This window comes from Montipora foliosa, chromosome 13 (genome assembly GCF_036669935.1).
Source record: "Montipora foliosa isolate CH-2021 chromosome 13, ASM3666993v2, whole genome shotgun sequence".
Lineage (NCBI taxonomy): Eukaryota > Metazoa > Cnidaria > Anthozoa > Scleractinia > Acroporidae > Montipora > Montipora foliosa.
The window spans coordinates 42,224,700-42,237,199 of record NC_090881.1 but is presented as its reverse complement, the minus strand read 5'-3'; the positions used below and the strand labels follow the sequence as shown (position 1 = coordinate 42,237,199).

General features: G+C 37.4%; 1 pseudogene; it reads left to right on the top strand.

The window, feature by feature from the left end:
* LOC137982343 (NLR family CARD domain-containing protein 3-like) overlaps positions 1 to 12,500 on the top strand; it is a 15,385-nt pseudogene that overhangs the window by 706 nt on the left and 2,179 nt on the right.

The following is a 12,500-nucleotide window of genomic DNA, read 5'->3' as shown; positions in this document are numbered from 1 at the left end:
AGAATGTGCTTTCCACAACTCCGAAGTTAACTGTATCAAGAAATATTTTTAAACAGATTTGATAAATAGTAAGTTCAATACACTCAAGCAATAGTTACAGTCTTCGATCGAACTGACTCTTGTCTTCGATCGAATCGACTTTTGTCGATCGAATCGACCTTCGATCGAAACAACTTTCGATCGAACTGACTTGCATTCATCATGACTGTGTTTGTTCCTTCCACTCTATCGTACAAATTTTTATATAACTGTTATGTCGACTCTACATAATTAGGAATAGTACTGTTTGTCATTTGGCAGTCTTTAAACCTTGCGAAGCCCATCGACGGTAATTAATCTTTGCGCAAAACTGAAAGTATAATTTGAATTAATTCCAATTGCTATCCCGGAAGTAGATAATAAAAATTATTGTGGTGAGATATACAATTTTTGCTTCTAAACAAGGTTATACGGCCATTTAATCGTGCTCTTTTGGTTTAAATTACACAGCAGAAGCAGAATTTCTCTTTATTTTTGGTTTTGTTAGGGTGCACAATTTTTAGTTGGGTATTTTCATCGCGGCTTCAGGTTTTAAGATCGAAATAATTTCAATAACTCTGCGTGATTTTAGATTCAGCCTTTGGTGAGGTCATAGCATGGCTATGAAGTTCACTCCAAAAGCACTGCGAGTGTTTGGAACACCAATTTAAACTCGCGATAGTGACATGCTTTTCTAACGTGCCCATCAGTAATCTCTGTGTTGTAATAGAGCTTCCAAATTAAATGAAGCAGTAATAGTGTAAATTATTTAACTTGAATCAGTGGGTTTCCTTATGAATGTAGGTTGTGTTGCCCCATCGCCTTGTCGCCCCAAGTTAGGTCGCCCCAGCAAAGAAGTTGTTTCCTCAGGGGTTCCCATCAGTGATCTGTTATTATGTTTCTTTTCGATGAATTTTGTTTATGCTTTATTTAATAAACATAGACTCGCTTACGTGCTCTGACTGCCGAGGAGTCTTGGGTACTGTTAAATTGAAAAATTTTACCAGATTTGTGTTCGTGCTGGTCTTAAATCAAAGTTATTGCTGGGAACAGAGAAAACTTACAAGTTTCAAGTTTTAACTTCTCAAGCTACATGCTTTTCTAAAGCGTGTTGTACTTCGTAAGTCGTTCGAGTTGATCGATGAATAGATTACAAACTTTTACTTCATAAGCGAAGTTACATGTTATAAGTCGCTCGAGTTAATCGATCGATAAATCTTACAAACTTTCACTTTGTAAGCCGAGTTAAACTTGTATGTTATAAGTCGTTTGAGTTAGTCGATCGAAGAATCTTAAAAACTTTTACTTCATAAGCAAATTTTCATGTAATAAATCATTCAAGGTCAATCGATCTTCTACATTTCGCGATCGATAAATCTTACAAACTTTGACTTCGTAAGCAGAGTTATGATTATAATTATAGTGTATTTAAAAGTTGGGGCGACGTAACTTGGGGCGACAAGGCGGTGGGGCGACACAACCTGACACCTTCCTTAATGGCTAGGTTATTTTCTTTGTACTTCAGGTATGGCTGAGATGGTGAGGTAGTATATCCTCATAAAACTCAGGGAATGGCAACAGCTGCCTTGACAGGGTAAGTTGTCCTTGCATTAACCCCTGAACTACCATTAGTTACCAGGACAGAGGTTTTCCTTGCAATATCATTACAATATCATGCAGATGAATGATGAAAATAGACAAAAATATCAAATAGGGGATTTTTAGTTGATCCATTACCAAATTCTTTGAACTAACACCATACGAATTGTATGGCAAACAGTAAGGGAGAATTACTACATAAATTAGATTTAGGGTTTGAAAGGGTTAGCCTATGTCAGTGCGTAATCATGCACCTGGCACAAAATTATCACTGGTCATATAATTTCTTTCCAGAGAGGTGTCAGAAACGTTTTGTAGATGTACCGGTACAGATGTGGAGTTGAAATTGTCATCGTAATAAAAAAAAAATTGAGAGCATGATTTTAAAAATTAAGCAGTACTAGCTTTAGAGGTGGCAGAATATTTTGAAATGTGGAGGGGCTTATCTCTCACCCATTTTTGCCAATACCCCAACTCAATTTGTAGTAAATGCCCAGGCACAGTCTAGAATCTTTAAGCGTAGCACTTGATTGGGTTCCCACAGGTAAAATTAAATCATGTCTTATTTCCTAGACATGTTGTCCAGTTTGAAAGAGAATTGCTGAAGTTTATGAGCTTCTTGAACACAGGCTGAAACTGTTCGAAAAAGTTTCACAACATATTTTTTCACCAAGTGTGACGATGATAAAAGGAAAGATCAAGGGATTGAATATTTTGCCAATTGTTTTGCTGCCCTACTGATATTTTCCAGCACTTACAACCAGGAAATTTACACATTAGTGCTTGTCAACATGTGAACGTATGTCTGTTAATTGGTGTTCTTTAAGGCTAGTGGAAAAATAGCCAATGACCTGAATTAAAAGGAAGCATATACATTGTACATTGGCTGCTTGCAACCTGATCTGAATGCACTGATTTGACATTACAATGATTGTTTAACTTTGCAAATGTTACACTTACAGTGCACACGTCTACTTTAAATAGTTAGAAGTAATGTAATTTCAAACATTGTCATTTGATTTATATATTATTGCAGGCCTTCTGATAGGGTGCAATGCAAAAATGCAAATTATACAAAATTTGCAGGGGCAGATTATGCGATTAGAAAGGCCCATTATGCGATAAATAATGTTAATTATGCGATTTTTTTTTAGCAATTTTAAGCTTGTTTTTCAAGGTTTTAGGATAAGAAAAGCACATTTTTACTGCCCTAAAGACAGGCCTTCTGATATTACGCGATGGTGCGATTTCGCACAATCGACCTCAAATCGCATCCGATCGCACAATGCACGAAAAATCACATAATTTACAGAAGAACAAACAAAATTCATAAAATAAAACATAAGTCAACAAGTTTCGTAGGTGTTCCTGCATAAATACGCCATTTTAAAGATGATTTACCTTGGAAAATGGCCAAAAAGCCTTTGTTACCTTCAATTTCGTAAATATTCGAAGTTCAAGGCATTATTTTGCATGTGGGGAGCCTGGTACAAATCTCATGTTGGTTTTCAAATTGTCATGCAAATTAGTCATGTGTTATGCTGGGGGGCAAATATTGGAAAAAAGGCACATTGCGTAAAACCGGCTCGTCGAAATATTGAAATAACATTGCTAAAAGTACATCTTAAAATTTAGAATTAAGTATCTTTCATAACAATTTTATATCTTTGAATGCCTTTGACATTTTGACTTTCAACTTCGTTATCTGCTCATTTTTCACTTAAAAAAGACATCGAAATAACTTGTGTAATCATTCTATTTTACTACTTAGGTGGTAAACATTCAATGAACGTGAAACAAATCATCTGTGTGGCTAAGATGTTCGTTATAACCTCTCGAACTTTTGTTGTTTGCCCCCTCAGAAGTGTGTAGCTAATTTGCATGATAATAGTAAATCCAACATGGCGGCCAGCGTGAATAAGGTCTATTGGTGTAACACAAACACGCCCTTTGTTCAGATTAGCAAATATGTTCAGAAATATAATACTGCACACAAAAACAAAGTGGAAGAAGCTCAAGTCGTAGCATACAGGAATATTAATAATTATTGATCATTCATTTGGCATATTAGCTGTGTCCTTTCAACTTTTAACATGGTGCACCAATAGTGCAGAAGACTACTGTCCCAAGTAATGTCGATCAAGATTCATAATTACTGATCTTTAGGGCAGTAAAAACGTGTTTTTTTTTATCCTGAACCCTTGAAAAATTAACAAGCTTAATTTAAAATTGCTCAGAAAAAAAAATCGCATAAGTTACAATATTTATCGCATAATTGGCCTTTCTAATCGCATAATCTACCCTGCAAATTTCGCACAATTTGCCTTTTTGCATCACACCCTATCAGAAGGCCTGTTTTGAACACAAGGGAACAGTAATTATGAATCTTGATCAACATAAGTTGGGATAAGTAAAGAAAAAGAGGTCTTCTACACTATTGGTGCACCACGTTAAAAGTTGAAAAGACATAGCTAACATGCCAAATGAATGATCAACGATCGTTACTATTCCTGTATGCTACAACTAGCTTTTTACACTTTGTTTTTGTGTGCAGTATTACATTTCTGAACAGATTTTCTAATCGGAACAAAGGGCATGTTTGTGTTACACTAATAGGCGACTCTTTAAGAATGAGACTCGTACCAGGCCCTCGACATGCAAAATAACGCCTTGAACTTCAAATGTTTACGAAATTGAAGGTAACAAAGGCTTTTTTTTCCAAGGTAAATCATCTTTAAAATGGCGTACAGTATTTATGCAGGAACTCCTAAGAAACTTGTTGATTTGTGTTAAATTTTGTGTGTTCTTTTGTGAATTATGTGATTTTCGTGAATTGTCCAATCGGATGCAATTTGAGGTCAATTGCGCAAAATCGCACCATTGTGTAATATCAGAAGGCCTGTTATTGGTAATGTAATTTTTTCGTAATGTGTTGAAACAAAGTAAATGGGTACAACACAATAAACTGATTATGGCATGAGCAATGGTGAAACATGTGTTATGAAAGTATTATAGTGAGTTGTAAATTTATTTTGGTGTTCCCTTTAATTCTTATGAACAGAAATAATTTTTTTATGGAACCTTGTTATACATGTAAAGAAATGGCAATGTGTTTCTGTCAGTTACTCAGTCATCTTTGCTCAAAGCTCTGTATTAAGTTTACTGATGTAATCATCAGGTCAAGCCACCTTGGTGTGACTGACAATCAAAAACGATGGCTTGTGGCTGGTATTGCACTCAACAAGATCCTCATACCACAGATACGTCCATTTGTACAGCAAGGAATCAACACTGAATACAACAAACTTAAGACCAGCCACAATAATTATTCATGGACAGAGTTCATCTGGTTGTCTTCAGAGGTGGCCTGCAAGAAAGTTGTTGAAATATGAGAACATCAATGGAAATGATGTTCATCCCAGGCTTCCCAATGGACGATTAAATTACTCTTTGTTTGATTGTCGAGTGACATCTGATGTAGACTTTGCCAGGCTGTATGTTGAGAACTACATGGCAAAATTTACTGCCTTTGATGACCACTGTGATGCATCTGCTGTATTGTCTTTGCTTGGTTGGGTTCCCGCATTCTCTTCTGCAATACAAATTGCTGCAGGTGATGTCAGAAAGGCACGGAATGATTGGGCACACTGTGTCTTCAGTAAATGGGATCCAGCCAAGTTTCAGCAAAGTTTTATTGAGATGGATCGACTAGTGAGGCATATGACTCTGCCACATTCAGATGAAAGGAAACTTCTTGGAGAATTGAGCGATTGGGAAACAAAAGGTAATTAAGGCAAATAATTCTCATTAATGGTACCTAATGAATTTATATAGTAATGGTAATGAATTTATGTAGCGCATTTTCTATAGGTATATTCAAATGCGCTTTACAAGCAAGTGATCTATGGGTGAGATCAGACATCAGGATATACAGGCGCCGCTGGCAGCCGCTATTAGTCCATTAGCGATCTCACCCAGTACATGAATGAATGAAATGAGGCCTGACCACAACACCGGGAGCTCCATGCCCTGCTCTTTACGAATAGCGTGTGGGTTCTTTTGCGTCCCACTGGGTGGGGAAAATTGAAGGGTTGTAAGACGGGCCTACGGTTTTTAGTCCTTATCCGAGAAGAATTGAACGTCTAAACAATTGCAGATGTAGTTACAAAGGCAGCACTTTCTCCTCAGTTATTTTAAGACCCTGAGTGTTGGTCCGGCGGGAGTCAAACTCATGACCTCCTGCATGGCAGCCCAATGTTCAACCAACTGAGCCACCGGTATGCGGTATAAGGTGTTGTATAAGGTGGGCAGTATGTGCTTAAAACATATGGGAGATTGTGTGATTGAATCAATGTGTAAACTGACACTAATGGGCTTTCATCAGTTGGGGGTAATAATACAGAAAGAAACTTGTAGAACTTATTGATCAGTTATATTGACTGGATCAAGGGAAGGAATGGTTCATAAGTCAGGAAGAAGGAATGTTCTACATTGTGGCCCAATTTCCATTTATATTATGCTAGAGTACATTTAAGCCTTACAGGGAAGCAGACATATACTTTTACCTTCTTTCTTTGATAATTCAGTATTGTGTCCTGATTTGGGAAAAAGGGTATTCACCAGATTAGTATGAGATGATTTCAGCTCATCTTCATTTCTGTTGTCTCATGGTCCCAATCTCTAGTGTGGAAATTGGTATGTAGGGGACTACAGCTGTAGAATATTAATTTTCATTATTATACATTGGTGTCACCAGCTCAATTTTGATTTGGCTATAATCACGCAGCTAATTCTTGCTTGGTCTGTTTCTCTTACATCATACCTACAGAAAATAGATTTTATATATATATGTAGAATTGATGTCATACCTACAGACAATAGTTTTATATGCATGCAGAAGTGATGTCACCTAACACACTAACCAGCAGTTTGATCAGTTTTGCCATGGCATAGCTCACCTCAGGAGTATGCCTAATAAAATAATTACTGGATTCGGTTTTTGCATGATAGCGATAATTATCAAGGCCTCATTTTGTCTTAATCGCCTCATCCTTCTGATCCTTCGGCTTCGGCATAACAAAAACTTTGGCCCTGATAATTATCGCTATCATGCTCAGCCTCATCCAAATTATAACAATTATCGTTATACCAAGCCAATTAATTAATTAAGATTCAAACAGTTTTTGTTTATGTTGTATATGTAAATACTTTCTTTATTGCGATTGATTTTTTTTAGTCTATATTAATTACCATGAGAGTCAGTACTCTACAACTGTATTTAAATAAATTAATTTAGTATGATATATGTTATTATTTGGTATACATTGATTTGTTCTCATAAGTTCTATCCTTTTACTTCTAAACTTACTGAGACTACTTGTTTCTTCTTGCATTTGGTAATGTTGCTGCAGGAACACAGCTCTGCATGAATTCTCCAGTAGACCCTGCATTGCTACAACTGGTTCAACAGGAGGTTAAATCGCTCCAAGATAGTGTGGACAACATGAGTTTGGAATTTGAGGCAGAAAAAGTAAAAATAAGCCACGAATTGGGAAATATTGCCATTTCTTTGGAAGAGATGAATCGGAGACTGCATAGGTTAGAGACAAGACAACAGAGCTTGGAGTGTCGTGCTGATCTTGCTGATGGCAGAATGGATGAGTTTGAAGGTGTGCTTTGGTGAAATGAAACTGTTGACTATTTCTAATGTTATAATGTGACTGAACAATTTTTATTCTGAGTGATAGAGATATCCTGCTGGAACAATTTCCAGCAACTCCAACTGGCGTTGGTAGTGACGAGCATTCCTTCTGGCATACATGTATTAATTTACTTTTGATATTCTTCTGAACCCGAGGTGCAAAAACTACCCAAAGTTGTAATGATTAAAACTGGACACACATAAACTGACCAATGTAAATTCAGTTGGCTTGCTGATCAGCATATCAATTTACATCCCTTCCAAAAAAAAAAATCTAAATTATTGTTTGTGATAGCTTTTTGTTTCTAAACAATACTCATGAATACATTGTAAACTGCCCTACAAGTGTGAAATAGGGTAGTGGACTAGGCTCCGACAGAGTTCAGGTTTAAAACATTTTTGATACTTTCAGTGTCTTACCTTTATTGAAATATGTGACCTCTCACGGGAAAACGTGTCGTGTACCTTACGCTTTCCGTGTTTGAATTCCGTGTTGTAGCCGTGCAGAAATAATTCTTACCCGTGCACACGGCCTTGCTCACTCGTGTGCACCACTTGCCGTGTGGAAAAATTTTGCACTCGTGTGGCAGAAACGTGCACACGTGCACACGACTTGGTTTTTCAATCACTGTGTAGTCATCCGTTTAAGGAAAGGGTGCTTTAACTTTCCCTTTCGGATATCGTCACACGATATGCAAACTCGCGTCACTGAAACAGTGAAAAAAATCATATCTTCAGTTTTACTGAGCATAATTCACCGATTCAAACGTTCAAAAACACCAATTTTTACAAACTCTGTATGATGCACCGATCACATGTATTTGATTTTTGTGCAAGAAAAAGTATTGTTTTTTCAAGCACGCGCCGGGAAAAGGCCGTGGCAAATGTCATGGCAAACAGTTACACTGAAAAAGATCATTTCTTCGGTTCTCACTGATTCATACTGTTGAAAGGCCGAGGCACGATTTTTCGCTAAATTTCTATGATGCACGGCAACCGGAAGAGAAAATTTCGCGTGACAGGACAGTGGTGTGTCCCCGAGTTTTATAATCACTGCATCTCTTATGGAGAAAAGATACTTAGTAATGTGAATGTGGTTGTGTGAAGACAAGTTAAAAGGGAAAAGAGCTCACTTCCGGTTGCCGTTTGCGTCTCGTAAACTCGCATGCCTAAGATCCCTGCCATCACACTTCTATCATTATTCAGATTTGGTTCTGTTTACTCACAAATTTCATTGGAATGCATGTTGATTTCTTTCGAGTTTTGCATAAACGAAGAAACTTACTTTATGTTTTATGTCTGGAAGTTGTCGCGTTTATCGATAGACCTTATTCACGATAGCCGCCATGTTGGACTTGCCTTTATCATGCAAATTAGCTACACATTTCTGAGGGGGCAAACAACACAAGTTCGAGAGATTATCAGGAACATCTTAGCCACACAGATGATTTGTTTCACGTTCATTAAATGTTTATCACCTAAGTAGTAAAACAGAATGCTTACACAAGTTACAGCGATGTTTTTTTAGTGAAAAATGAGCAGATAACAAAGTAGAACGTCAAAATGTCGTAGGCAATCAAAAGATATATAATTATTATAAAAGGTATTTAATTCTAAATTCTAAAATGTACTTTTAGCAATGTTAATTCAATATTTCGACGAGCCGATTTTCCGCAATTTGCCTTTTTTCGAATGTTTGCCCCCCAGCATAACACATGGCTAATTTGCATGACAATTTGAAAACCAACATGGCGGCTATCGTGAATAAGGCGTATTCACACCGCACACGACAGTTTCAGTGAATGGTGAATTTTTGTTCCGGTTATTTTTAAAGTTCATTGCTTTCAGTTAGAAATGATTGCTACGCTGCATAGAAGCTTTGAGAACTAGAGATTCAAGGTTCAGTGGTTTCGAAATAAAAGTTTGATTTTCAACAAAAATATTCGTTTGACCGGATGTCCGTTGGCTGTTGACACCCGCAGTGAAATATAATAATTATTTTCGCCGCAAGACGGTTAGTGACGATATATATCTTATTACGTGTTTTGGTGTGTAGTGTCGCTGAGTATTTTTACTCGTTGTTTGTATTCTGACTCGCCCTAGCGGGTTCCAAATTATTGATATCTGTGAGCCGTTCGCCTACGTATGCAAATTCTCCGCAAGCCGTGCGGACTGCTCGGACCACTCACGTGTGAGATTCTCAAACGCCCGTGCGAAAGTGCAATACCAGTCGTACACACGGCTTTTTAACTCGTCTGCTTCCCGTGTAGGAGGCGTGCGTGTAACCCGTTTCACGAAAAGTCGTTAGGTACGTTTCTTTCCGGGAGAGGTCACATACAACTTGAAGATGATGTCCATCACCTGCAAGGTGACTTTTGAAATGAAAATTTGATAGCCTTAAAAGCTTAAAAAATAAAATTAAAGGGATCCAGGAATGCCTCCAATAGAGATGATAATTTAGTTTCCCAAACAAGTCACAATTCACATGTTTTTTACACAACCAATTTATTCCCACACTACCTTACAAAATCACATGCAAAAATCTGTCCATCAAAAATCTGCACTGTGCTTAGCCCCAGTCTATAACAAGGGACCGGACTTTTTACAAGAACACAGTAACATGGTCAGAGATACCAAAATACCAGTGATGTCACATACAACTTATACACTTAGTGCATAATCTCTTGGGTCATCAATCCTTGGATGAGTTTTAGGATTTCCTCCCTCCTTAAAACCATTAATGAAAATAGAAAACATGTGATAAAAAAGCCCTTTAACTTTATCCTTGATGTCATCAGTCAGTTAAGCTGTTAGGGTTTTTTCCTCTAACGAAAAATCAGGTCATTGTCATGATTGAGCAATAACTTTTAATTGGCGATATTTAAAGATTTCACGTCAAAATTCTGCTGTTATGTTTGCCTGATATTTTGACATGACATATTCTTCCTGATACATGACTTTTTTTTATTGTGGGGTTTATGTTTTGTAATCTTCTAGTACAATTAGCACATGTTCAAGATAGGACAAGTCCCCAAGGATTGTTGCAACCTGTATGAGCGGTTCCTTTAACACTTCATAGAAAAGGCCAATCTTAAAATTGAATGAAGAGGGTTTCTTCAGACCAAATTTTGGTCCTCTCAAATGTATTAAATGTATGTGTTATGGATAAATCATATGAAGGAGCTGTTTGCAATTAATACTACAGGTCCTGACAGCATACCGTGTTGAGGGTGCTTGTAAAGTTGTGGAGTCACAATCGGATATACTTGAGGGTCAAAACGATATTATAGTTTGATTAAGACGTCTTTATATGGACATTTCTTGTTAAGTTTCACCACACTTATGATTCTCTGGATGAGTTGTGAAATGTAGCACTCTGTTGAATAATTTTCTTGTTGAATACAGAAAAAATGAAAGACCTGACAAATTCCAAAGTACCCGACATAACCATGTCATGTCAAGAAATTCCCATCGAGACACCTGGTAAGTTTTCTGCATGTACAATGATGATTCCCATTAACTAGGTTAAGCACTATTTAGCCTGATAATATCGAAGAGATAAATAGAATTTTGTTGCTGTGGAATCATCCTGTTGTGTGTGACAAAACATCAAATTTCTGGTGATAACCATTTCTTTCCTTTCAGTTGATTTTGTTGGATAACAAGATTATGATAGTAATAAAGACAGACAGGGCACTTGTTGTAGACTACATGAAATGAGAGTGTTTCATATATTTAAAAGTCAAACTGTTTATATTGTATGCTTGTATGCCGAAATCAAGTCAAGGAATTCCTTTGTTGATAGAAAAATAGCCTAAATTTGTTGTTGTTGTTGATTTTTTTATTGAGCCTCACTTTTGCACTCAAGTCTACATGGGAAATGTAAAGGCTGTTCTTGCTGTAGGAGACCCTGATCCCTTTTGCTTTGCTCTGTTTAAGCTCTCTCAATTGCAGCTTCTTTGAATACACTTAACATATATCCAAATTTCTCATGGGTTCCGTTTTCAATATTCAGGGTCTAAATAAATGTGGTCTATGTTAATGGCTCTTTTTGTGAGTTATGCAAGCTGAACAGATTTCTACCCCATACAAATCATTTTGGAAGAACATTAGAAATTTCAGTTGCTGTCATATCTTTTGATATAGATTGATTGATTTGTTTGTTTGTTTGTTTTCTTATCAGTCTGTCCTCAGCAACTGGCAGATATCATCAGACGAGATTATAAAGGTGCTGTACTGTGTCCATTCCCGTGGTGTGAAGATGATCTGCAGCTGAAATTGTCCAAGATCTTTACAAGACTGAAGATAGTCAGCAAAGAGAAAGAACGAGCAAGGCTGACAGATAAAGTTGTCCAAATGACAGATGCATTCATGCCACATGAAGAATGCGAGGATCCAAGGGTTGTGCTGATTGAGGGGCAACCTGGAATGGGAAAAACCACTTATTGTCAGAAGCTTGCATATGATTGGTCTGTGGAGAACATATCAGTGGAAGGTTCTTTTCCTCCAGTGAAGATGCTTCTTCTGTTGAAGTGCCGTGACATGAAGACTGCTGACATTGAAGAAGCTATTGACGATCAGCTGTTGCCACTTGATGCCGACAAGAAGGAAAAAGAAAACTTCTTTCATTTTATTCGCTGCAACCAATCCAAACTCTTATTGGTTCTTGATGGACTGGACGAATTACCCGAGAATCTCCTAAAAGGCCTCTTTCCCTTGATTCAAAGGAGAATATTTGCTAATACTTACGTCATCTTAACAGCTCGTCATGAGGCAGGCATGAGAGTCCGACGCCACTGTGACACACTTCTCGAGATTGTTGGCTTCACCAAGGAGGATGCCGACAGTTACATTACGAAGTATTTCAGTAATCACGAGGACCCGAGCCTTGCTGCCAAATTGATTGAAAAATTAGATCGTGAAAAAGAGCTGAGGGAGTTGAGTTCAAATCCACTGAACACAGCCTTGTTGTGTCTGCTTTGGGAAGATACAAAAGGACTATTTCCTTCAAATCAAACCAAACTGTATGATCAACTTGTATCATGCGCTATTAGAAGATATTTTGCAAGGAAAGGTATTCCCATGGATTCAAAGGATCCCCTTCAAACTTTCTCAGATAACCTGAATTATTTGGGAAAGGTGGCCTTTGAAGCCCTGAAGGTTGAACGAATGTATTTCAGCG